Source organism: Sorex fumeus, unplaced genomic scaffold (genome assembly GCF_029834395.1).
Source record: "Sorex fumeus unplaced genomic scaffold, SorFum_2.1 ptg000036l, whole genome shotgun sequence".
Lineage (NCBI taxonomy): Eukaryota > Metazoa > Chordata > Mammalia > Eulipotyphla > Soricidae > Sorex > Sorex fumeus.
In genome coordinates, this window is record NW_026606093.1 from 6,851,342 (window position 1) to 6,877,791 (window position 26,450).

Consider the following 26,450-nt stretch of genomic DNA (forward strand, 5'->3'; position numbering starts at 1 on the left):
TAGTGTTACTTTTATGAAAAACATTAAAAATTATTGTATTAAATATGCAAATGACTTTTGTTTGATGGTGGGTTTAATGCATACATATGCTCATCTTGATTTTCACGAATATGTTTACCCTATGTACTGTTATAGTACAGTGTTACTTTGATAAAAAACATTAAAAATTATTGTATTAAATATTCAAATAACTTGTTTGAGTGGCCGCTTCAACCCTGTTAGCCTGATAATGAAGCATCCACACACCTGCCAAAGTCAGAAACATAAAGACCTAGGTATAAGGAGAGAGAGAACAGTGACAGAATCTGTGCAGTTTCTTTTATTTTTTTGTAAACTTCAGTTATAGTACAACTTTTCTAAAGGCATATGGAAGTACTCTTCAGTTATAAAGTAGTTATCAGATAACTTATACTTTGTTATACTCAAATATATTTCTATGTTTCTTTACCTAATGAATCTGCAGTTTTCTTATAGCTATCTCTTCTCCCAGCTGTGCCTTTAACTTAATTTTAAAGAAAGAATGAGTGAATTTTATAATAGGCACTACTGGTACTTAAATCCCAGAAAGGTATTTTGGGTAGGCAACTATCAGCAAAAATTTAGTGGGTGGTCAGGGAATTATACAGAAAACATGTAATTGGCTTTCATGTAAAATAGTCAGCTAACACGTTTCGATGGGGCTTCAGATAGAAAACTGAATAATTTGTGTTAAGTGGTTTGCTACACAGTGAAAGCATCATCAAGGGTATATTTTGGACAGGCATACTTTAGAAGTTGGAAGCACAAGGGTTATTTTTCATTTCAGTTTGAAAATACACTACATATGTTCTGTTTTGTTCTGGGACTTCGTAGAACCCAAATGTTTACAGTTTTCAGCTAGAGGTGATCTGGCCAAAAGAAGATAACCGCATGAAACTATCCTAGGGCATTATTTTAGCCTTTCATAAAGGAATAATCCCCCACTCCGAAAATAATTCCATTAAGATCTATCATTGATTTGCATTTCCCTGATGATAAGAGACGTGGGTAATTTTTTTCATATACCTCTGGCCATCTATATGTATTCTTTGAAGAAATTTCTGTTCATCTCTACTTCCCATTTCTAGATGGAGTGGTTTTTATTTTGTCCTTGTAAATCCTCATCTGGTGGGCAAATATTCTCTCCAAGTCTATGGAGTGTTTTTTGTTCTCATTTCTTTTCTTTTGCAGTGCCCAAGCTTCTTAGGTTGATATAGTAGTACTGAAAATCATATGTGTACTTACTAAAAATTTGCCTTGGGGCCAAAGGAATAGTATAGCAGGTAAGGCAATTGAATTATTTTATTTTTAAAGATATTCATGAGCTAAAAATAATATTTAGCAAAAGTAAATTAGTATTTTGAACAATTTTCTCCAAATATTTGTTATAATTCATTCACATATAATGTAACTAATGAATTATGGTAACATATTATACATAGTACTCTATTAATACTTGATATAATGTTTCTATTAATATGAGAAAGATGATAAAGGTCACAGTGTAGGTAATAGAATTATATTAAAAAAGCATCATAGATGATTTAGAAATACCTACATGGAAGGTTAAAAAGTATGGTAAAAGGTGTACTCTGTATAAAAGGATAACTATTTTATTCTATAATTATTTCTTTTAATATTTTTATATGATAAGTAGGTGGGTACACTATAAGTAATATATATTCAGTCATGTAGTGGAAGGAATGACAAATATTGACTAGCTAAATATATTTAAAATAAATAAATATGTTTAAGAAATCTCATTTAAAAACTGAAACTTTAATCTGTGCTGGAGTGATAGCACAGCTGTAGGACGTTTGCCTTGCACGCAGCCAACATGGTCGATCCGAGTTCGATTCCTCTGCCCCTCTCAGAGAGCCCGGCTAGCTACCGAGAGTATCTCGCCCGCACGGCAGAGCCTGGCAAGTTCCCCATGACGTATTCGATATGCCAAACACAGTAACAACAAAGTCTCCAATGGAGACGTTACTGATGTTACTGGGCCCACTTGAGCAAATCGACGAACAACAGAAGGGCCTTTACTTTACTTTTACTTTAATCTGTGTGTTCATGAAGAGGTTTATTTTTTTTGTGGGGGGAGGTTCAGGGGATACCTAGTGGTTCCCAGGATATACTCCTGGCTCTGTGTTCAGGAATCACAACTGCTGGACTTGGGAGACCAAAATGAAGTGCTGGGGACCAAATATGAATTTATAGAATACAAGGCAATTGCCCTGCCTGCTATACTATTCCTTTGGCCCCAAGGCAAATTTTTAGTAAGTACACATATACACACATAACCTTAAGGATAAACTCATGAATACAGAGTGTCTTTAGATAACTTTTGGATAAATTTGTCTAAATACTGACATATAATTTGTTCAAGAAAATATAAACCCATAGTTAGTTTGTAGTAAATCATATATTTAAAAAATAGTGATTATGAGTGGAAACATGTGAGGAGCGTTGGGATATGTGGTAGATATGATAGAAATAATAGAAATTTCGATCTATCATATCATGATAGAAATTTCCTTGGGAGATTATATACATGACAAAACATTTAGTACCTATAAAATATATGAGTTAACTATTCCGAACAATTGTCAATATTGTTTCCAAACATATCACTGGAAAAGCCTTAAAACAAGTGTATAGGTAACACCATTAAAAATCTGGATTTGTGAATCTCATATCTCTCACTTCTTTTATTTAATTTAGTCTATTTTGTCTGTTTTAGAATCACTTATTTGATGATTGATAAAGGGAAGTGTACAATGGTTACCTTTGAACTATTCTTTTTATTGGTTGAAAGAAGGGAGAGAGGGATAGAGAGAGAGGGGAAGAGAGAGAAAGAGAAGATAACCTTGAATATTGCAGATAAAAATATCAGCGCACAATTTTCAATCAACTTAGTTTCTACTTAGAAATTCTTTTTATAGACATGCTAAAATCTCAGTATAGATTCACTACTTGCTTATAGTTTATGTTGCTTAGAGTTATGTTGGAAGTCTTATTAGTGCAAATCATCAGAAGGTGATAAAATCTATAAATGAAACACTTTATGTTCCATTAATGAAATAAATTTAAAACAAAACAAATAAATGGAGAGATATTTTCATTTATATTTTTTGTGATTATGGTTTATAAACTGTAAACTTTCAAATGCTCATACTATCAAAAAAGTCTACAGACTACATGCAAGTTATAAAAATTCCAATTGTATTTTTTTACAGAAAAAGAACCAAGAATCTTAAAATATGTATTTAACACCACAGACCATAAAATAACCAAAATTTAGAGAAAAAACAAATGTGTAGATGTTGCACTTTAATATATTATAATATATTGATTTTAGAGAGCGCTAAATGTATTCACTATATATAAAAATCTATAAGTTTTAAAGAAATATGTGAATAGCATCAAGATGAACATTAGGTCATTGTAACAGGATAGAATTGAATCACCTTGCAAAGGTGATTCAAATGTACTTATGAAAAAAATTTAAGGACCAAAATTTAACCAAGAATACACAATGGGGAAATAAAAGACTGCTCGATAAATAGTGCTGGAAAAACTAATCTGTACTGATACATGAAAAAGAATTATAGTTCCCAGAAAGTATCGTGTACCATATTCAAAAAAGCTATACTTTAAGTATAACATATTGTATTTTAAGTATACTTTTATATTTTAAGTACAAAGACTAAAGTATAAGATCTGAAAAATATCAAACACCTGGACAAAAACATGAGAGAATGTTACTGCCACTAGTTTTGCGATGATATTTTGGATTTGAAACCAAAGCAGAAACAAGCAAATGAAAATCCAACAAGTGGGACAAAATGAAACTTAGTGTAAAACAACAAAAAAAAAGAAAAAAAAACAAGGAAAGTTTCAATGATAGAAAACATAAAAAAAAAAAGAAATAGAAATCTATGAAATACGAGAACTGATTTGCAAACTACATATATGAGGAGTTGATATTCACATATATAAGCAACTCATAAAACACATATAATCCAATGAAAAAAGTTCTAACTATTATTGAGACATGAATAGCATTATACTTATCATTTATACATGTTAATTGCCACATAGGAACCAAAGTATGGAGGGAAACTTGCTGCAAACAGATGAGTAGATTAAGAAAATGTCATGCGTGAGGCCCTAGGTTGGATTGCTGGCACCGCACACACCTACACTCAAACACACATGCTATTTTCTTATATCATTTTAAGAAAGAACAGGAAAAATAACACCTCTTTGTACAGAAAACTCAGATAAGGGTTGGGTGTAATGATTCCTTACTGTTTTTCCAAATAAAACCTGTTTTAAATCCAAAAAAAGAAAAGAAAAGAAAATGTGATGCATGCATTGAAAAACATCACTTCAGTACAGAAGGACAGCTACAAGGATACTCTACAACCAGAAAAGATGATTGGATATTTCGCTTTTCTGAAGAACGTGGTGATAAAGAAAATGTGATACGTACACATATATTCTTCAACCTTTTAAAAAAAAAGGTTGAACATTTGTAACAAGATAACTGGACATGGAGGGCATTATGCTAAACAAAGTGAGAAAACAGAGCTAAGGGGCTGGGGAAAAGGGAGAGAGGGCAGGTTAGAGAGAGGAACACACTCCAATAAAAGAGGTCACTCTGAAAGAGGATTGAGTGCCAAAAAAGGTAAAATATTATGCATTATAACCTATCAGTAACATTATTGTAAATATAAGTTTCTAAAAGGAAAAGAAGGAAAAGAAAAAGTACCTGCTGTAGAAGCAGACTGGGGTGAGGGGCAGGAGAGAAACTGATCGTAAGTGGACATTGGTGAAGGGATTGGTGTTAGAGTGATCTGTGCCTGAAACTCAATCATGAAGAACATTATAACTTCGTAATTTATGGTGACTAAATTAAAGAAAATTAACAAGAAAAAGACGACTACAGTTCCTCCAGATATTTTTTCTTCCCCCGGAGTCCTTGACATACATAGAATTAATCTGGGCATTGTAATAAGAAAGCCTTGCACTGTTGATGGTCACATAAACTCATCTTTGCACTATTGATAGTCTTATTTATAATGACTCTTCTGTAGCTTCTCCCTTTCTGAGGGGTCTACCCTTCTGTGGATAGCATTTTGGATTTCTACATCTGCATGATGTAGCATTTTATCTCCTTCAAAGAGCTCAGGATTGATATTTTCAAAGAAGTATGGTCTTCATGCCTTGGGGATACTTCAGGGCTAGTATAAAATAATAAACTGCATGCCTTGGGGATATTTCAGGGCTAGTATAAAATTCAATCACTTCTTGAGTTTCATTATTTCCCAAAAATGCATTATCAGAATCTCCTTACTCATCTGCCCCCTCCCACCCCGCGTTGGTGTTAAGCCAGGACATTAAGACGAGCCTCTGGATGCTGCTTTGCAAGCAGGAAGCAGAAACAGAGGCTCCACTTTTACATTAAGTGGGTAAGCTAAAACCTGTGAGTTCAGATGATCTGGGAAAGTACAGCATGCTCTCATATGCTTGCCTGGTCATACATGATCTTGGCAGCACAAAACAGCAATTTCCCCCACTCTTACACATGTTTGACCATCAAGTATCAGTATGAACCTTCTCTTTGCACTATGTGTAACCAACCACAAGAATGTGGGGGCCATAATCCGTAGAACCTACATGTCCAGCTCTAGCTCTTCCTCTGATGTTTTAATCATTAGAATATAACTTTGACAACATAGCTTTGACAAGACAATGTATAACCCTGATGTTCTTTTGATGAATGCTTATCCTATAACTGTTTGTACTCTCATTAGTGATTCTCTGTGATAAAGTCATTAGGATATAACTGATAAAAAAAATAGAATAAAAGGAGGCCTCTGGCAGTTGATCTTGGTCATGAGCCAGATCGATGCCTTGACCCTCCGTGCTCTCTGCATTCCTCTTGTGTGTCTTATCTCTGCGCCTCTGACCCACTGATATATTACTTCATGCAACACCTCCATACCTATCTACACTAAGATCAAATCCCTTAAAAGTTTAAGGAGTAGATGGGTGAAAGTTTTTCTTATGTAACTCCATCATGCCAAATGGGTGCAGACCCTGCCTATGTAAGAAATTGAAATCTCTCAGTTAATGTTAATGGAGCCTAGACAATGGTTTATTGGATTTCAGCGTTGTCCATCTGAACAGAAGATTTTTAAGGGGATTCCTCCTTCCTCTTAAAGTTCTTCACTGCTTTCCTTTGTGATCATCAGTTAATGTTGCCTATGGCTCAGAAGAGTGGTGACTGACAGAGGTAAACTGGACTAAAATATTCTACCACCACAATGCTTGACCCACCTTAGACACCAGCTCTATGGGAAATGCATGACGTAAGTCAGGACTGGTAAAGTTTGCTGCAAGCACCTACACATTATGGAAGTCCACATCCTGCCTGACTCATGAAACAGTGGTTAAGCTACATCTGGATTCCACGTGTTTGACATGGTGTGGGAGATGGTCCCTGCCATCTGATAACTCAGGTAGCCATGCACATAAGATGAAGCAAGGAGTTGCTCTCTGCAGGAAAGAAAACTAGTCCTATACTTGGCACATATGTTCTGGGCCTGGAGTCTTTCCCTCACAGGAAAAAAGTCTCAGGAGGAGGCAAAATTGCGGAACATAATTGTGGAACAAAATAGTTTTTATTGAATGAAACATAAGGAAGGAAGAGAGAGGAAGGAAGGGAAGAAGGAAGGAAGGAAGGAAGGAAGGAAGGAAGGAAGGAAGGAAGGAAGGAGGGAAGAAAGGAAGGAGGGAAGGAAGGGAGGGAGGGAGGGAGGGAGAGAGGGAGGGAGGAGGGAAGGGAGGGAGGAGAAAGGGAGAGTAGGACGGACAGTGGGAGGGATGGAGGGAAGTAGGAAGGGAGAGAGTGAGGGAGGGGAAGAAGGGAGAGAAGAAAGAAAGAAAGAAAGAAAGAAAAACATCTTTGCCAGATGGATTTCTTCCTCTTAACCATGCTGTTGTGAATGCCCACATTTTGTTGGTTTGATAAATAATTACTATCTATATTCATTCTGGGAAAATAATCTTAAACACACTAGCTTATAAACCAATTGCTAATATGTTATTAGTGTAAATAATTATCAAGATAGTATTAATTAAGCAATTACATTTAAAATATCTAGAAAAAAATTGAAACACTGTTTTAATTTTTTTTGAAAAATACAAAAGGAAAATACAACTCCATCTTCACAAAACAAATATTTCTCTAACCAAAAAAAATGTTGCACACAGCTATTAGTATTTCAAGAAAAATTGTGATCTTGAGCATCATTCCACTTAATGAATTGTGTTTTGTGATGCAGAACTTATATTCCCTATGGAACCTGTGCTCTCAGAACTACTAATTTACCTTCTATGGTTAACACTCCCTTTATTAATTGTACAAAGTCTAGCTTATTGTGCACTTTTTACCTATTTAGTGAAAAAAAAAGAAACCATTTTATTAATGTTAGATTAGTGCTGGTTAACAGAGTATACTCACCGAGTAAGAAAAGCATATTTTTTTAAGTTCTTCAATTTGATATGAACCTATAGTAAGATGTAAGCTATTTTTATACTGAATTCTGAGCAAGGATTTCTTTGTGGGAAGGTCTGTCAAACAGCACAGTTACCATGGCAACCCTGCCTAGATAACCCATCTGGGAAAAAACTTGTAGGACCTAATACTCTATCATCTGTCATTCAATAATTTCATGTTCATAATAACTAGGAAATCAATGACTGTCCTTTGAGACTATCTGGGGAAAGGGCAGGCATACTGTTGGCAGCACACAGCTTACATTTGTGTCTATTTGTTGTGATTCCCATGCCAGGCGAGAAATAACTTGTTTGGACTGGCACAAAGATTAAAGGCAGGTTCAGTTTTGCAATCTAATTACAACTGTAGTGTTTGAATCCACAAAAGATAAAAAAGCAAATGGCATATAAATCAAGCATTTCCTCATCTATTAGAAAATAAGGTTTACTTAATATTAACATTTCACTCTTAAAATTCTGCAGAAGAGTCCAAGCTCTCACATATTTGGCATGAACAAATTTGGTAATACAAAAACCATTTTCCTTATCTTGGACTTCCAATTAAATGTTTACCATGATGTAACATACAGATTATTATAATCTGTATATAATGTTACCTTGATGTTATATATCTAGGTGTTTTATACAGATTATTAAGTGATCATGGAAAGTAATTAAAAGATTTAAAACTTGCAGCCATTTACTTCACAATTAGTTGTTAAATTGTGAGATTGATAATAAGGCAATTTATCTGAGTAGAGAAATTCACACTTAATAATTACTTTAACCACACTTATAAACTGTGAGAAAGGCCAGGAATAATTTTAGTAAATGGATATCATAAATAAGAAAGTATGGTGAACTGAGATCATGGAGTGAGTGGAAAAAAAAATGTAAGAACTATGTATTCCATAAAGAAAAAAAATTATCTTCAAGGAAAAAAATGCATGCAGTTGCACAGGATGATTAAATCATAATATTTGCTGCAATATGCATAGAACTGGAAGATATGTTAAATGAAGTAATCCAGAAGAAAAAGGACGGACACAGGGTGGTATCACTTATATGTGGTATTTAGAGTAAATGGATGAGGAAATACAATGGTTTAAGGAGGGTGGGGGGCGGGATGCCAAGAACACCCTGAGCCCTGGAGTATAGGGAGGAGATTGATAGGAATAGGATGAAGGGATTGAGGAGAAAAATATAAATGAGGAGCAATGGGCATAGAAACCAATGAAACTCAGATACATGAGTGGTGTCAAGGAAGTATAGAGCTAAATATTCTAACTACAGAGTCAGAACCATTGAAATTGTGAGACACAAATTTTGGTAACAAGATTTCAAAGGTACCCGTCAAAGTATCATGTTAAGTGAAATGAGTCAGAAAGAGAGAGACAGACATAGAATGATTACACTCATCTGTGGAATATAAAGTATCAAAATGGGAGACCAACATTCAAGAATAGTAGAGATAAGGACCAGGTGGTTTACTCCAAGGCTTGGAAGCTGGCCTCAAATGCTGAGGGAAAGGCAGCTAAGATAGTGCAGTGAACACCAAGTAAAGGGTGTTTGGGGGACCCGCTTGGGTTGGGAGATTCGTGCAGAATGTAAACTATAGATCAAACACAATGGCCATTCAATGCCTCTATTGCAAACTACAAAACCCAACAGGAAAGAGAGAATAAAAGGGAATGTCTTGTCACAGAGGTGGGGTGGGGAGGGGTGGATGGGGTGGGGGTGGTGGGAGGGATAGTAAGATCATTGGTGGTGGAAAATAGGCAGTGGTGGAGGGATGGTTACTCGATCACTGTATAACTGAAACGCAAGCATGAAAGTTTGTAAGTATGCAATTGTACCTCACAGTGATTCACTAATAAAGAAATAAAAAATAAATAAATAAATAAATAAATAAAAGGTGCCTGTCAAGATGGCAGACTAGCACTGGGGAGTGGGATAGATAAGGAATCTGGGAACACTGGTGGAGGGAATTTGACACTAGTGGTAGGGTTGTTGATGAAACAATTTATGTCAAGCACCTCAAAATGAACAACTTTGTAATTATGTTGTCTTATTAAAATAAAATTTTGAAAAGCAAAAAAGAAAAAAATGCATAATGTGATGACTCAATATTTTTAAATTAGAAGTGTTTTGAAACATAAAAATAAAAGATTAGTATTTAAGTTGCTTTGATTTCTATACATTTATTTTAAACTTCTGGTAAAGTACTATAGTACAGTAAGCTCTGCTCCTCTATGTTTATATTTTCCCAAAGTAGAAGTATAAGAATTGTCATTCTTTTCAACACAGGAGGTGAAGTTCTTGGGCTAGAGATATGGATTAAGACATTTGCCTTATATGCAGCTGATCCTGGTTGGATCCCTGGCCCAGGACCTGAGCACCACCAGGAGTTGACCCTATTTACTACTGGATGTGGCCCCCAAATTAAGAACAAATGTAAAGAAAAAGTGAAATAAAATTATATTAAATTGAAAATGACATTTTATACAGAAGATTATTAAGAGCTATCATAAACTGGAATACATAATATGAAACATTATATCCCTGCTCTTAACTTAAAACTATATTTAAGAGCCATCATTAATTTGAACACATAATATGAAACATTATATAGCTGCTCTTAACTCAAACCTATATTTACTCTGTAAGCTTAATTTTATATATTTTCCCAATTAATATTAATAATATGGTAATCTCTTATTTTTCATACCTATCAGGGACAATTTATACCAATTTAAAAATATGCATGAGCAAATTTTATGTTTCTCATTCTTCTTTCTACCTTCTGCACTACTTTCCTCTCTCCCTTTCTTCTCTCTCACTTTCTATTTCTACCTTTTTTGGGGGGTCACACCCAGCAATACTCAGGGGTTACTTCTGGCTCTGTACTCTGTAATCACTCCTGGAAGTGCTCAGGGGACCATATGGGATGCTGGGGATCGAACCTGGTTGGCCGTGTGCAAGGAAAAAGTCCTATCCACTATGCTATCACTCCAGTCCCCTTTTTCTACCTTTTCCCTCCCTCTCTCTTTCTCCATTCCTCCCTCTTTTTCTGAGTAAAAAACGTTTATTACTGTTGATTATTTATATTAAAAACTAAAATTGGTAGCTTTCATTAAAGAAACTACAAATGTTCTAAAATTCTTGGGTGCTAGGAATAAATCTGATACCAAAGGAAAACTAATATTTTCGTATTGTAATTTTTGGACCACACCCATAATTATTTGGGGCTCATTATTGGCTCTGCAGTCAGGGATCAACCCTGGAGGGGTTTAGTGGACCATGTGTGGTCTTGTCTGCCAGATCGGGTGTGTGAAAGGCAAGTGCCCTACCTGCTGTACTATTGTTGCGATCTTGTGGAAATAATTTTTAGTTGAAATGCTTTTTTAAAAAAAATGCTTTTATTTTTACATATCTTTCAATGTAACAACAGGTATAATGTAAGTTGGAAATAACAAAATGTTTTTCTTTTAAGAGGGAAAATCATGTTAATTTTTCATCTTTTATTAACTTGTTCAGTACTTATATTTATTTACTTAGTCTTTGTCAGGTTCTTAAGCAAAGTTACAAAATGAGCAAGCTCTATCTGCAAGTGCTTCTCAGTTCATTAGGAAAAACAAATACTGATCTAAGGTAACTCTCTAGATAGATAGATAGATAGACAGATAGATATACAGATAGGTAGATAAATAGATGGATAGATAAAATTCTCAGTGGGCTTTGGAAAAAATATTTTCTATGGTTACAAGATATATTTTTCGATTTATTGTAGAAATTGCTAATATAAATTTACTTTAGAAAATATTTTAAAATTATAACAAGATTTAAAAATTTTTTAAAAATATTTTTATTAGTGAAACACCATGAGGTACATTGTAGACTTACAAAATTTTGTGTTTGGGTTTCAATTATACAATGATCAAATACCCATCTCTCCACCAGTGCCCATTTTCCATCACCATGGATCCCAGTATCCCTCCCACCCCCATATCCCTCATCCCACCCTGCCTCTGTGGCAGGGCATTCCCTTTTGTTTTCTCTCTCCTTTTGGCTGTTGTGGTCTGCAAAAGAGGCATTGAATGGCAATCATGTTCAGTCCATAGTCTACTTTCAACATGCATCTCCCATCCTGGGAGGATCCTCCAAACACCCTTTATTTGGTGCTCCCTTCTCTATCTGAGCTGCCCTTTCCCCTAGAATGACCGGCTGGCCTCTAAGCCATGGCGTAATCCTCCTGATATTAATCTAGGCTATTCTAGGGTATTAATCTCCTATTTTGTTACTTTATGTCCCCCAGATGAATGCGATCTTTTTATGTCTATCCCTCTCTTTCTGTCTTATTCTGCTTAGCATGATACTTTCCATGTAGTACCACTTGTATATAAATTTCATGACTTCATCTTTTCTAACAGCTACATAGTGCTCCATTGTGTAGATGTACCAGTTTCTTTAACCAGTCATCTGTTCTTGGGTACTCGGGTTTTTTCCAGATTCTGGTTATTGTAAAGAGTGCTGCAATGAACAATTGCAGATGTCACTTCGACTATGCATTTTTGCCTCTCTAAGATATATTCCAAGGAGTGGTATTGCTGGTTCAAATGGGAGCTCAATTTCTAATTTTTTGAGAATAGTCAAAAAAATACTGTTTTCCAAAAGGGCTGAACCAGTCGTCATTCCCACCAGCAGTGAAGGAGGGTCTCTTTCTTGCCACATCTGTGACAGCATCGGTTGCTTTTGTTCTTTTGGATGTGGGACTGTCTCTGAGGTGTAAGATGGTATCTCATTGTGGTTTTGATCTGCATCTCCCTGATGATTAATGATGTAGAGCATTTTCTCATGTGCTTTTTTGCCATTCGGATTTCTTTTTTGAGAAAGTTTCTGTTCATTTCATTGACAAGATTAAGATTTATTTAAAATACTTAGACATTTCAACACTTTTAAAAAAACTTTTTTATTGAATCACTGTGAGATAGACCCTTACAAAGCTGTTCATGATTGGATTTCAGTCATATAGTTTTCCAACATCCGTCCCTCCATCAGTGAATATTTCCCAGCACATGAAAGTATTTTTTGCCATATTACTTTGCTTTCTTATAAACGCAGGTTCAGAAATACAAACAACTGAAGAAGTTATTTCAAGTTACAATGAGATTCTAATATTTTAAAAAGTATTTAGGGCTGGAGACATGGAATAGAAAGTAAAGTGCTTGCAACTAAGCCTTGTTTGAATTTGCATAATGCGTATGGTCCCTTGAACTCAGACAGAAGTGATCCCTGAGCACAGAGCCTGTAGTAAACCCTGAGCTTCTGGTACCTCTCATGTGATTTTTAGGTTTTTAAACTTCTAGTAACATAAGTCCAGTTTTATTTATTTTTTTACTTTTGGGGTCACATATTTTGCCAGATATGGCCTCCAAAGAAAGTATACCCACATTATATATTTCTCATTAAATTCACATATAATTAATATATTATTTGTATATGTGCATATATATTATATATTCAAATTTTCTAGGACTGTCTTAACAGAAACTGCAAACCAGATGTTTGAAAGCAACAGAAATTTGTTGTCTAAGAGCTTGGGAGTCCAACAGTCTGGAAACAGAATTTAGCTATATCATAGTCAATGTGGAATACAGAAAAGATTCCTTCTTTGCCTCATCTAGCTTCTGGTACCTACTATCATGTGATTTTTATGTTTTCTAACTTCTAGTAACATAAATCCGTTTTTATTCTTTTTTGGCTTTTGGTGTCACACCAATGATACTCAGAGGTTACTCCTGGCTGTGTACTTGGGAATTTCTCCTGGAGATGCTCAGAAGAACATTTGGAATGTCGCAGATCTAAGCCAAGCAAATGTCCTACACTCTGTACTATTGCTCCAGCAATACATCCAATTGATGTCTTATCTGGTCTTCAATGATTTGACATCGTTGTCTACTTACAAAAAGCAACAATGATTTTGGATTAATGGTCTACTATACTCTACTATGATCTTATATTAACTAATTATAGCTACAAAGAACCTAAGAAATAAGGTCACAGTCTGAGGTACTAGGGATAAAGAGTTCAATATAGTCATTTGGGGGACAATAAAAGTAACCCATAAAGTTTTATTAACTTCCTTTTCAATAAAATATTGGAGTATTTTATTCAGCATTTATAATATCATGGTCATGGTCCTCCCGTTGTTCATCGATTTGCTCGAGCGGGCCCAGTAACGTCTCCATTTTGAGACTTGTTGTTACTGTGTCTGGCATATCAAATACGTCACGGGGAGCTTGCCAGGCTCTGCCGTGTGGGCGAGATACTCTCGGTAGCTTGCCAGGCTCTCCGAGAGGGGCGGAGGAATCGAACTCGGGTTGGCCATGTTGGCAAATGCCCTACCTGCTGTGCTATCGCTCCATCTATACTAATTAAAATGTTGTACATCAAAAGTAGATATAAGAAAAATATTAACACATTTTACTTAGATATATTAGTAAAATCTAATTACAACAATAGTAATTTAACATATATAATTACTAAAGATGAAGCTAGAAAGGCATAAATATGTATTTTTTAAAATGATTCCTTTGCATTGCTTTTCTCTACTATAGTGTTAGGACTTGACGTAAGCATCACTTTTCTATTTTCTAGAAACAGTTCACACAGAATATTACTATGAATATGATGTACATTAAAAATAATTTATCTAGCTATCAAAACAGTTTATCTAGTTCAAAGTAGCTATCTCATAATGTAGGAATACAAATGTTACTTTATAGTTTTTTTAAGATAAACTATGTGGACAAAAGTATGAAAATATCACTAGCTACAATCACATTTTTGATCCTCAAATTAATGAAAAAATTGTTTCTAATAAGATGCATAAGAAAATATGGTGATGTAGTTAGAAAAAGCATCAAAATATAATGAATTCAGAGTATGAAAGAAAGCCAATTCTTCTACCTAGTGTCTGTATTATAGAAGTATTAATAATAAAGTTGCTATTAATCTGATATATTGTAAAACACCTCTTCAAGTAGTAACTTAGCTGAGCTCATAATCCAGCTCATACTCCAACAGAAAGCATTTTAGGATTAGCAGTGTGGCTTAGAGCTAAAAGTTTATGTCATGCATGTATGAAATCTGGATTTGACTGTAAGCACCACAAAAAAACCACCATCTTCCCAAAGTTATATAACCTAATAACAAATTTTACTTACTAGTACATTTATTTATCAGTATGAAATGTGTGTATATATTTATATAAATAAAAATATATACAAATACATATAAACGTCTACAAAATTGGATTCTAATAACTAAATGAAAGAACTAGAGAAACTATTTTGACCAAACTGAATTTTTGCAGGTTACTTAATATCATAATAGATTCATTAAAAAAATTTAATTTACCAGCATCTTTTGAAAGATATTTGTATATATCTTAAAATAAGGTAAAGGTAAAGGTAAAGGCCCTCCCGTTGATCATCGATTTGCTCGAGCGGGCCCAGTAATGTCTCCATTGGAGACTTTGTTGTTACTGTGTCTGGCATATTGAATACTCTCGGTAGCTTGCCGGGCTCTCCGAGAGGGGCGGAGGAATCGAACTCGGGTCGGCCATGTTGGCTGCGTGCAAGGCAGACACCCTACCCGCTGTGCTATCGCTCCAGCCCTCTTAAAATAAGAAAGTTAAAAATTGAAGATTAAAACACTTATGTAAATTTTTGATTTAAGGTTACAAAAAAGGCTTCTGTATACTAAATATTTCAACTATGTAAGATATTTCAAGGGTTAATCACTTATTTTTCTTAGCAATTTTGTTAATGGTCATTATTTTTATTGGTATATGACGAGAATCTGATTTTGCGTTAGCACGGTAGCACTGTCCTCCCGCTGTTCATTGATCTGCTGGAGGGGGCACCAGTAACATCTCACAACACATTGTGAGACTTATTGTTACTGTTTTTGGCATATTAAATATGTCACGGGGAGCTTGCCAGGCTTTGCCTTGTGGGTGAGATACTCTCCGTAGCTTGCCGGGCTCTCCAAGAGGGGCGAGGAATCGAACACGGGTTGGCCATGTTGGCCACGTGCAAGGCAAACGCCTTACTGCAGTGCTATTGCTCCAGCCTGGTAAATATACTACACATAAATTTTATTATGTCTAAGATGTATATCCAAAAATAAAAGCATCTTATCCTCCCCAATGTTTTCATGCTGTAAATGGGCAAAACCTACCTAAATTTTTTCTTTTTTCTTTTCAGCTTTTGGGCCATGTCTGGTATTGCTCAAGGTTTATACCCTTGGCTCTGTGCTCAGGGATTGGTCCTAGCGGGGCTATCTGACCATCCCTGAGTGAGTTGAGTTAGTATCAGAAAATATATTTTATGATTTGCTCGAGCGGGCCCAGTAACGTCTCCATTGGAGACTTTGTTGTTACTGTGTCTGGCATATTGAATATTCTCGGTAGCTTGCCGGGCTCTCCGAGAAGGGCGGAGGAATCGAACTCGGGTTGGCCATGTTGGCTGCGTGCAAGGCAGACGCCCTACCTGCTGTGCTATCGCTCCAGCCCCATATTTTATGATATATTTTATGATAAGTTAAAATATGCTGTAAATAAAGCTGATTTAATTTAAAATTCCTTTCTGGCATAATGGAATCCATTTTGGACTTAATTTTATCATCACTAAAAAGGAAAATGAAAAGATTTAAATTCATTTTTTTACAATTTAAAAGAATCATAAGAATGTTTCTCTTTCACTATTTGGCAAACATCAAGTAGCTGTGAAAGAGTTAGTCAAATCCCACTGGAATTTGTTGCAAATAGAATTCGCTGCAGACTAGGTTTTCATAACCTAAAGCCTAGAAAGAATGTGGCTATTCTGTTTGCTGGTCCACTTCTTTCGTAGTAAATAAGATATACAACATGAAGAGGAATTAGGAAGACTGTAGTTATCACGGACTGGAGCGTTAGTACAGCAGGTAGCGCGTTTGCCTTGCACACAAGCCCACCCAGGTTTGATTCCTTTTTCCTTCTCAGAGACCCCGGAAAGCTACTCAGAGTATCCCGTGTGCCCAACAGAGCCTGGCAAGCTCCCCGTGGTGTATTCAATAAGCCAAAAACAGTGTTACAGTGAAGTAGTTATCATCTGCCTCAAAATAGATACTTTACCTTCCCTGATATTTCTCTATTTTTACTCATGGGTTAGATCACTAAAACTTGTAGTTATAAGTGAGAAATGATCATAAAAGTTACTTATATTACTGATTGAAGCAGAAAAAAATCAATTGATACAACATTTCTTAAATATTGATCATTCATCATCAAAAGCACATTCGTCTGCATCTTAAGTTTGACTTCTTTATATGTTGACACAACAACAGCGATAACACCGCAGACTTGCTGGAGAGTGTGGGGTGGGTGGGTAGGGCCTTGGATTTGCACACAGCCAACCTAGGTTCTGTCTCCTAACCTGATATGGACCCTCAAGCCCCTTCAGGACTGATCCTTGAATGCAGAGCCCAAAGCAAGTCCTGAGCACGGCCAGGTTTGAGGACAATCAAATTATGACAAAAAATATCCCACTGGATTACGTCTTAACTAAATCAAGAGTACTGTTTCAAGTAAAATATATCAAAAATTTAGTGTGAAACTAATTAATTTTATAAGGTCTTATAGATAAATAAAATATGACAATAATGTCCCTTATTTTCTATATCAGTTTCAAGTTATGTTTTTAATTCACACCCAGAACTGATCAGGAGTGACTCATGGCTCTGGGCATAGAAACCACTGAGAAGGAAAACAAACTCCTCACAGTGCGATAGCATCCGACCAGAATTTACATTCTTTGTTTCAATTTTTAAGGCATTTGAATTTCAATTCTATTAATAAATTTTAGGCAAACGCTTTCCTAATACCATCTCCACCACCAGCTTCAGCATTTCTTCTTTTGGTCAGCAGCTTGTCTCCCAGGTTACAGGTGATAGGAACACTATCTGTTAAAAGAAGACAAAGATATTGAAAACCAAGGATGTAAAGGGGAGTGAAGAATCTGCTATCTCAACATAGTCCAATATCTTCAATACTTTTCTATATGTTCTAAAGAAAAATAAGTTATCTCGCTGGAGTAGTGTCCTCAGTAAAATAAAGATAGTGTGCTAGAGAAATTTCATAAGCATTTTGGAGGACAGTTCTCCCCTCACTGACATATAATAATTCATAGAGATTTCTCCCCACTATAACTAGTTATTTATAAGTAGAATTTTATGTATAAGGACACAAAAATTCTAGTGGACATCCAAAGATCTATTCATAAGGTTACATGTGGCATAAAAATGACTACTACACAAGACCTCATGCCCATTTTATTTATCTTAGTGGAAATAGCAAGAAGCAAAAACATGATAAAAAATAATAAGTCAGCTATAATTTAAGAAATGTTCTTGGCACTGCTATTTCACTTACATCTCATTAACCACAATGTGGTTACACTTGAGATATAGATTTTGGATTATCAACTACTAAGGTAAAATTGAGAAATCTTTCACTTTGAAAGAAGGATGTGTAAAATTACAACTAGCAGCATCTGTTATAGAGATACATAAATATAGAGAGTAAATACAGAAGAAAGAGTTAGAACATAACTAGTTTCATAGAATGTAAGACTTTGTGATGTGGTTATAATGATGTAATGATTGTTGATTTAAACAAAAATTGTCATAGAAAAATTACATTTAAAAGTTTAAAGAGGAGCTGGAGAGATGTTATAGCAGGTGAGTCATTTACCTTGCATGAGGGCTGGAGCAACAGCACCCCAGGTAGGACGTTTGCTTTGCAAGCGGCCAACATGGCTGACTCGAGTTCAATTCCTCCTCCCCTCTGGGAGAGCCAGGTAAGCTACTGAGAGTATCTCTCCCGCAGGGCAAAGCCTGGAAAGCTACCCCTGATATATTCAATACGCCAAACACAGTAACAACGTCTCAAAGTGGAGACGTTACTGGGCCCACTCGAGCAAATCGGTGAACAACGGGAGGACAGTGACAGTGAGGGTGACATAGATTCAATATCCAGCACCACGTGCAATCCTCTGAGCCCTGCTCTCCCTGAGCACAGAGCTCAGAGATAAAACCAGAGTACCACTGGGGAGATTTTTCAGATGCCATTAATCATGTAGTACATGTGAAATCTGAATTTTTCATAAATACTGCAAGGTACCCTGGATTTCATAGCCCTGGAGCACCCACCGCCTCGTCCACTGCCTTGCTGGGCCTGAATAGTAACATAGACCCTGGTCTGAACATTGTAAGATTCAGTTCCTAACAATGCTTAATAGTATCCCTTCCAAAAAAAAAATAGTTGTAAGCATCATAAACAGACAACTCTTCATTCTCCATTGTAGAATTTCAATGCTTGATGTATTAATCTTAAAAATCTAGAAAGCTTACTTCTAGAAGCTTTGAAGTTTGATAAGACCAATAAAAACTTGCAGGATATTGCACATTAGTCTATATATGACATAATAGTAAAATGGTTTAAGCCTTAGGAAAACTGTGCTAGAAATAACATTGTAAAATAGTTATGATTTGGGAGACAAATAAAGGCTATTTTTTCGGGAGGACAGGTTAATTCAAAGATCCTGAATTAGCAGGGAACAGGACAGCAAATATAAGTTTTGGTAACAGAAGAACAATGTCAACTTTGGAAAACATTGGTGTAGGTTAAAACCTCATATTTTATTTTATTTGTGTTTGTGTCACACCTGGCAGTGTGCAGGACTTACGCCTGGCTCTGTGCTCAGGGGTCACTCCTGGAGGGACCTGGGGAACCTTCTGTGATGCTATAGAATGAATCTGCTTTACCATATGCAAGACAAGTGTTTTACTTCCATAGGCCCAATATCTCTCTCTGTCTCTGTCTCAGTCCCTCTGTTTCTGTCTCTCTTTCTCTCCCCCTCTCTCTCTCTCTCTAAACCCTAGCTTAGTACTTCAACCTTTTCCTGTCAAGACTGCTTTACCCACAAAATGTTGAGATACTACACCTATAATTCATTAAATGCTTGATTTGAAATAATATTTGGTTGTGCTCTCCGAACTCGTTTACTACACTAACAGCTTTGTGAATCCCACATTCAGCCACTTGACCCTGTAATGGGTTGTAACTCTGGTATGAAGGATGGAAAGTTGTTGTGGATATTTGAAGAACATATGCAGTGAGACAACATAGTTAATAGATGATAGTAATTTTGTATAGTGTTGAAATAAAAAGATGCAGATGTAAAATCAGAGATTTTGAAGGAAAGTAAATGGAAAATTAGTCACTTGGAATTTGGTTTCTTTCTCCTAGAGTCTAGCATTATATACTGCTTACATATAAATAAATGTTGAATTAATAACATCTAAGTGTTTATTGACAGAGGTTGATAAAATAAAATTTATAACACCAGTAGCCTTTGCTGTAAGGCATCAAATAAGTATAGTAATATTTCTACTTTGGGGAAGCAGTGTAGTCAAGTATGAAGCTATATATATTTTCTGTGTTTAAAGGAAGATAATGGTTACCTTTTGGGAGATAAGACGCAATTATTTATAAATCAGAGATTGTTTCCAGAAGGCATGCTTTAATCTAACAAGCTTAACATTGAGTTTCAGTATGTCTTCCTGTTTTACAAAGGGTGACTTATCAAGGCATGAATGTGTTGAAATTTCACATTTAACTGTCTATTTAGTTAGATAATGAAGATCTTGCTTTAAAGTAAAAATCATTGTAAGTTTTGTAGGTTTTCATGATTATTTTATGTTCATTTAAATTTCAAGTACATTGAAGATTATGGTCTTTTAGTTAAGACCAAAAAGATAATGTCATATTTCAATTTCATTTCACAATTTAGCATTTTTGATTGGCAAAGTTGTAAATATTTCCTCGGATGTTGTCAAATATTTTAATGTCATTAAAATTTGTGAATTTAAATATACTGTAAGAAGATTGTTTGAGTTAGAATGTAAACAAATATGTTAAATTAATTTTAATAATTTTTTATATTTTCAAATGCTTACTGTTTTTTAAAGTCTGGAAACTAAGTTTTTATAATATATCTATAAAATTTTCTTCTATGCAAACAATGGAATATTTCTGAATACCAAATATGGCTAAAGCAGAACTTCTGATAAAATAATTTAATTATTTTTGGTTTGAGCCAATAACTTATGATGTTCAGGGATTACTCCTGGATATCTGTTGTGGGATCAGTCCTTGAAGTGCTCAGGGGACCATTTGTAATGCCAAGGATTGCATTCTGGTCTGCCACATGCAAGGCAAGCACCTTACACCCTATACTATCTTCTGGCCCATTTTTTTTACTTTTCTCAAACATAGGTTTTTATATGTTAGAAATTAAATTTACCCAATTTTTATACATGTTTTATATGTTAGATGTTATAGTTTATATGTTAGATGTTATATCTTTATGCTAAATATTATATATTTCATGTTAAAGATTATATGTTTATTAAAACATAGGTTATTGTATGTTAGAAGTTACATGCAAGAAATGTGGACAGAGTTAATACAAGTCTGGATGGAATTGTTATTTATTTTCTGTGTAGAGTCTGTGTTGTTGCAAGATTATCTGAAAGTGTGTATCAGATTAGAACTATTTTTTGTTATATTCATCCAAGTGTGTCTAAACTTTTTCTAAAACATTACCACAATACTCATACTTAGAATAACCATATACCTTGATCTTTTAAAGTAACTGATTAAAGATTCTGTTGTAGTCTATTCTGATTTCTATAACACAATACCATAGATGTTGTGACTTATAAACAACTGAATTTATAATTTAATTCTCACAATTCTGAAACTGAGAAGTCCCAACTCAAGGCACTGGCAGATTTGGTCTCTTATAAGTATTCTCTTCTTGGTTACTGTTTACTCTTCTTGTTATGCCATTATGGTTTGGGAAGGTTGAAGAGCATTCTACAATATTTTTCATAAATGCATGTATCCCATTTGTGAGAATTATGCCATCACGACATAAATACCCTTCTGTCAAATTCTCCCACTTCGGAATTAGCTTTCAACATATTTGAGGGACTATAAGCACTTATTATATATCAGTATCTATGTTCCTTAAAAATGACATTTGAATAGCCAAAGAGATAGCTCAATGGGTTGATCACATACTTTGCATAAGCAATGCCTGGATTCAATCACTGGAATCACATGTTCCCCAAACACTGCAAAGGGCAGCCTTCAAACATGGAGCTGGGAGCAGCCCTGAGTACTTCTAGGTGTGATCCAAAAACAGACAATAGATGACTTTGTGATCAACAACTTAATTTTGTTGTTTCATATACTAATAAGGTTATAACCTGTGTTTATCACTTTAAAAGACTATAATATTGAGACCACCGGGGCCCAGCCAAGGCCATGCTGGGACCACTCTCCACACACTTGGATGAGCCTCACGCATAAAAGAACTGGCAGAGGAACCCAGGTATGTGGGACCCAGGGCTGAGATCTCCAAGCCTGCACGGTTTGGGACTGGACCTGCCAGTAACTAGACAGTTACACCCACCAACTGCCGTGTAACTCCAACAACGGCCGGGATCCAGAGATTATCACACTCAGCTCCCGGACATCTTATCATCTCATTCCTACTTTGGACAAACTGGCAGGCTACCAAATGTAACCTGCCCACACGGCAGAGTCTGGCAAACTCCCCGTGGTATACCCAATATGCCAAATACCAGTAACAATGATAGGTCTCATTCTCCTAACCCTGAAAAAGCCTTGAATATGGCACTTTTAAAAAAAAAAATCTCAGGGCTAGGACAAAGAAGACGTTACTGGCACCTGCTCGAGGCAATCGACGAACAACAGGGTGGTCATGATCGTGATCGTGAATATTGAGATAAATGTTATAGCCTGATCAGAACAAGTTCCAAAATTCTTACTTAGGAAAGAAATTTCTCTCTGCCGAATTATAAAGAAACACATTTTAAATATACTTTAACTATTTTTGAAAGGTTAAAAACAAAATACCCTGTATTCAATGTGTCTTTAATGTTGCATATATTTTCTTTCCTCCTCTTTCTTCCCAAAATGATGATATTATAATGAGGTTATTTTGTGAACAATGCCATTTTCAGATAGTAGGAATTTCATAAATATTATTATCAAAAGAAAACAAATATCAGCGGTTTTCAAGGGCACTTGGCAAAGCCATTGAAAACTTGTAAAATATTTATGTTTTATTTCAGTTTCTATATCTCACCTCACTAGTACTTTTTGGGATAGGTTATTAAAGCAGAGATGATCCTTGCCCTCTAAGGTACTACAGTCCAATAACGCAAATGAGTGTATGATGTCAGAATTTCTATGATAGTAATGACTAACAATGTGGTATGAAAGCACAAAGAAGCAAGGTTTGCATTCTACTTCATAAAATAGGGAAAACCTTGTCAAAGAGATAAATATTGAATTCTCATATGTTTCAATGTATTTTAATTAAATTAAATGACATCAAAAGTCCACAGGGTTAGACACAATAGCCAGAATCTGGAAATAACCCACGTTCCTGAGAACAAATGAGTGACAAAAAAAGAATTCTATGGTACATCTACACAACGAAACACTACATGACTGCAAGGAAAAATGAAGTCATAAAATTTGCTTATACATGGATAGACTCAGAGATCATCATGCTAAGTAAAATCAGTCAGAGGGAAAGAGACAGAGAACTATTGTAGTCATTTGAGGGATGAAAAAGAAAAAATCCAAAAACATAGTATGTGAATAATATCCTGAATAATACCCTAAGGCAGTAGAAACAAGGGCCAGGAGGACTGGTCCGTGGTAGGAAGTTTGCAGCAAGGGAGAGGGGGAGAGCAGTTAGGACAAAGAGACCGCTACGGCAATGATAGTTGGAAATGATCACTCTAGACACAAACTGAGTGCTGAAAGGGGGTAATATGTATGATACTCTTCAATAAGAGTATTGCAAACCACAGTGCATAAAAGCAAAATGAGAGAGAGAGAGAGAGAGAGAGAGAGAGAGAGACAGAAGGAGAGAGGGAGGAAGAGGAGAAAGGGGAGAGGGGAGAGGGGATAGGGGAGAGGAAGGGGGGGACAGGTAGAAGGGAAAGGGGAGGGGGTAAAGATTGAAAACAAAAGTATCTGCCATAGAGACAGACAGTGAGGATAGGGTGATGGGAGGCCCAGCAGGAGGGAAACGGGAGACACTGGTGGTGGGAAATGTGCATTGGTGAAGGGATGGGTGTTGGAACATTGTGTGACTGCAACCTCATCATGAACGACTGCAACTGTCTGTCTCATGCTGATTCATTTTTTAAAAATGGTACACAGGATTATACTTATATGAAAATATATGTATAAATATGAAAATATAGAAAGGCAAGATTGTACAATATTTTTGGATGAGAGAAAGTTGAGTATGAAACTGTAATGTTCATTACTAAGTCTTAAGATTTTGTTATTCAGGTCAAACGTTATAATCAAACATTTAATTAAACATTATAATTCTAAAATACAAACTCCATTTATAGTCAAGTTATACAAATTCCAAGTAATTATTCATACTTGCAACAAATAGCAGTTTTTATCTCACATATGCAGTAAATATATGCAATCTGTGTAACAGCAGAATTATATTTGTTTATAAAGAAGACCTTAACTTTAGAATGATAAATTAAAATTTATGCAGTTCTAATAATACTAATACCATTATTTTTCTGTTTCTAGGCCATCATTCTATTATTTATTTGAATTTATAACAGTCAATGACAAAAACCAAAAGTACATTGATAGTTTCAGGCATTTATATGTTTTATAAGAAACATGTTTTAAAATATCAAATTGAAAAAATTAGAAACATTGTTATTCTCAGAAGCTTTAATTGAAAGTAGAATACTGTCCTAAGTTAATGATTGATGTTATTTATGTTAGTGCACTATCTGAAAAGAGAAACTTTGGGAGAAAGATACTGTGATATATAGTGATTTTCAAACACTAACAGAAGAATACTAATTTACATTGAAATGAGAAAATAATAGTGCTTTTTAATCTTAACAATTTTAAAAATCAACTTAAAAATCTGCACTTGAGGAATTTTATTGCTTATCAGAAAATCCCTGACTTGTTAAAAACTGTGTTTCATGCAAATCTAAAATCAAGTTGCATTTCAAATAGTTATGACTTTGACCTATTTTAAACAGTTATACCAGAGCTTCTCTGAAGAGTACTACATTTTGCCTATAGCGACTTTTCTACATTGAAGTTTCAGATTTACTGCTATATAAAAACAAAGCAATTTCACTCCAGTCCTTTCTGGAAAACTATTTCATAGGTATGAAAAAAGCATCAATCAATAGTTCTTACCTGTAGTGGGTGCAGCATTAGTGAAAGAGAAGGGTTTGGTTAGAAAACAATAACTGAGCACTGGTTAGAAAACAATAATTGAGCACCAGTGTAAGATATAAGTTGCGTCAGTGTAAGATACAATTGTGTGTAGTGGGTTGACTGCTGTCCCAGTCCTCCTAATTATCCATATTCTGACAATCAGTCACATGTAACAAATCTCCCTTCAATATTTGTTGTGATACACTGCTTGGTTTTTTATAATCATCAGAAAATCAAATTTCAGTTAAGGCTTACTTTATTCAAAGATAAAACAGGATTTTCTATGATAATTTGTATTATTTTGATAGAAAATCAGGAAAAAGAGAAATCCTTTGTTGAATGAGTTTTAGTAATAACCCTTTTTGTCCTTCTCTTATCTTAAATTCCAGTTTTATATCTAGTGATTTGGTTTCATACTTGCAACAGATAGCAGTTTTTATCTTACATATGCAGCAAATATATGCAATATATAGTGTATATATATTTAAGATTTTTTATCATTAAATCACTGTGAGTAGATCTTTACAAAGTTATTCATAATTAGGTTTCAGTCGTACAGTGTTCCAACATCCCTCCACCCGTGCACATTTCCCAGAAATAGTATCCCAATTTCCCTCCCATCACTGCCCCCATCCAGCCTTCTTTCTTTCTTTCTTTCTTTCTTTCTTTCTTTCTTTCTTTCTTTCTTTCTTTCTTTCTTTCTTTCTTTCTTTCTTTCTCTTTCACATTCATGCTCTCTCCCTCCCCCTCCCTCTCTCCCTCCCTCTCTCCCTCCCCTCTCTCTCTAGCTCTTTCTCTCTCTCTCTCTCCTTTGTGTTTTGCAGTACAGATATACCGAATAATCTTTCAGTATACTTAATACGTTATTGTGGTTATTACAAGAGTGACCATAAAACTGTGGTTGTCAGCAAAGTGCTAGATTCCAACTTAATGGGTTGAGCTATGATCCTGTTAAATACCTGTACCAAGGACCGTGTAGACTGTGTGGTTCGTATGTTTGTATGCTATGTTGGGACTTGAGATACACACAGACTGGGCATAGACTGTGTGGTTGTTATGTTTGTATGCTGTGTTGGGACTTGAGATACACACAGACTGGGAGCTGGGTCAATTTAGAATACACCTAAGCACCAGTCAGACAGCTGCCATAGTAACTATGCATTAGCCAGTATTGAAGCGAGAATTATGGAATAACACTAATTTCTTTTCTAGCAGACGATAAGGTAGCCAAATCCAGGTTTATTGTGATGTCTTGGGATTTTTTTTTTAATGATTTTTTTTGGAAAGCAGGTGCATTGGCAGAGATTTTAAGCTTCTGAAAACTCAACCAGCATTACAGACTAAACCTTTGCTTCTGTGGGAGTCCTGTAGGAATAGAGCATATTAGTGTAGATTATTACAAAGCATTTTGCTGACTATTCAGAATTAATGTTCTTTT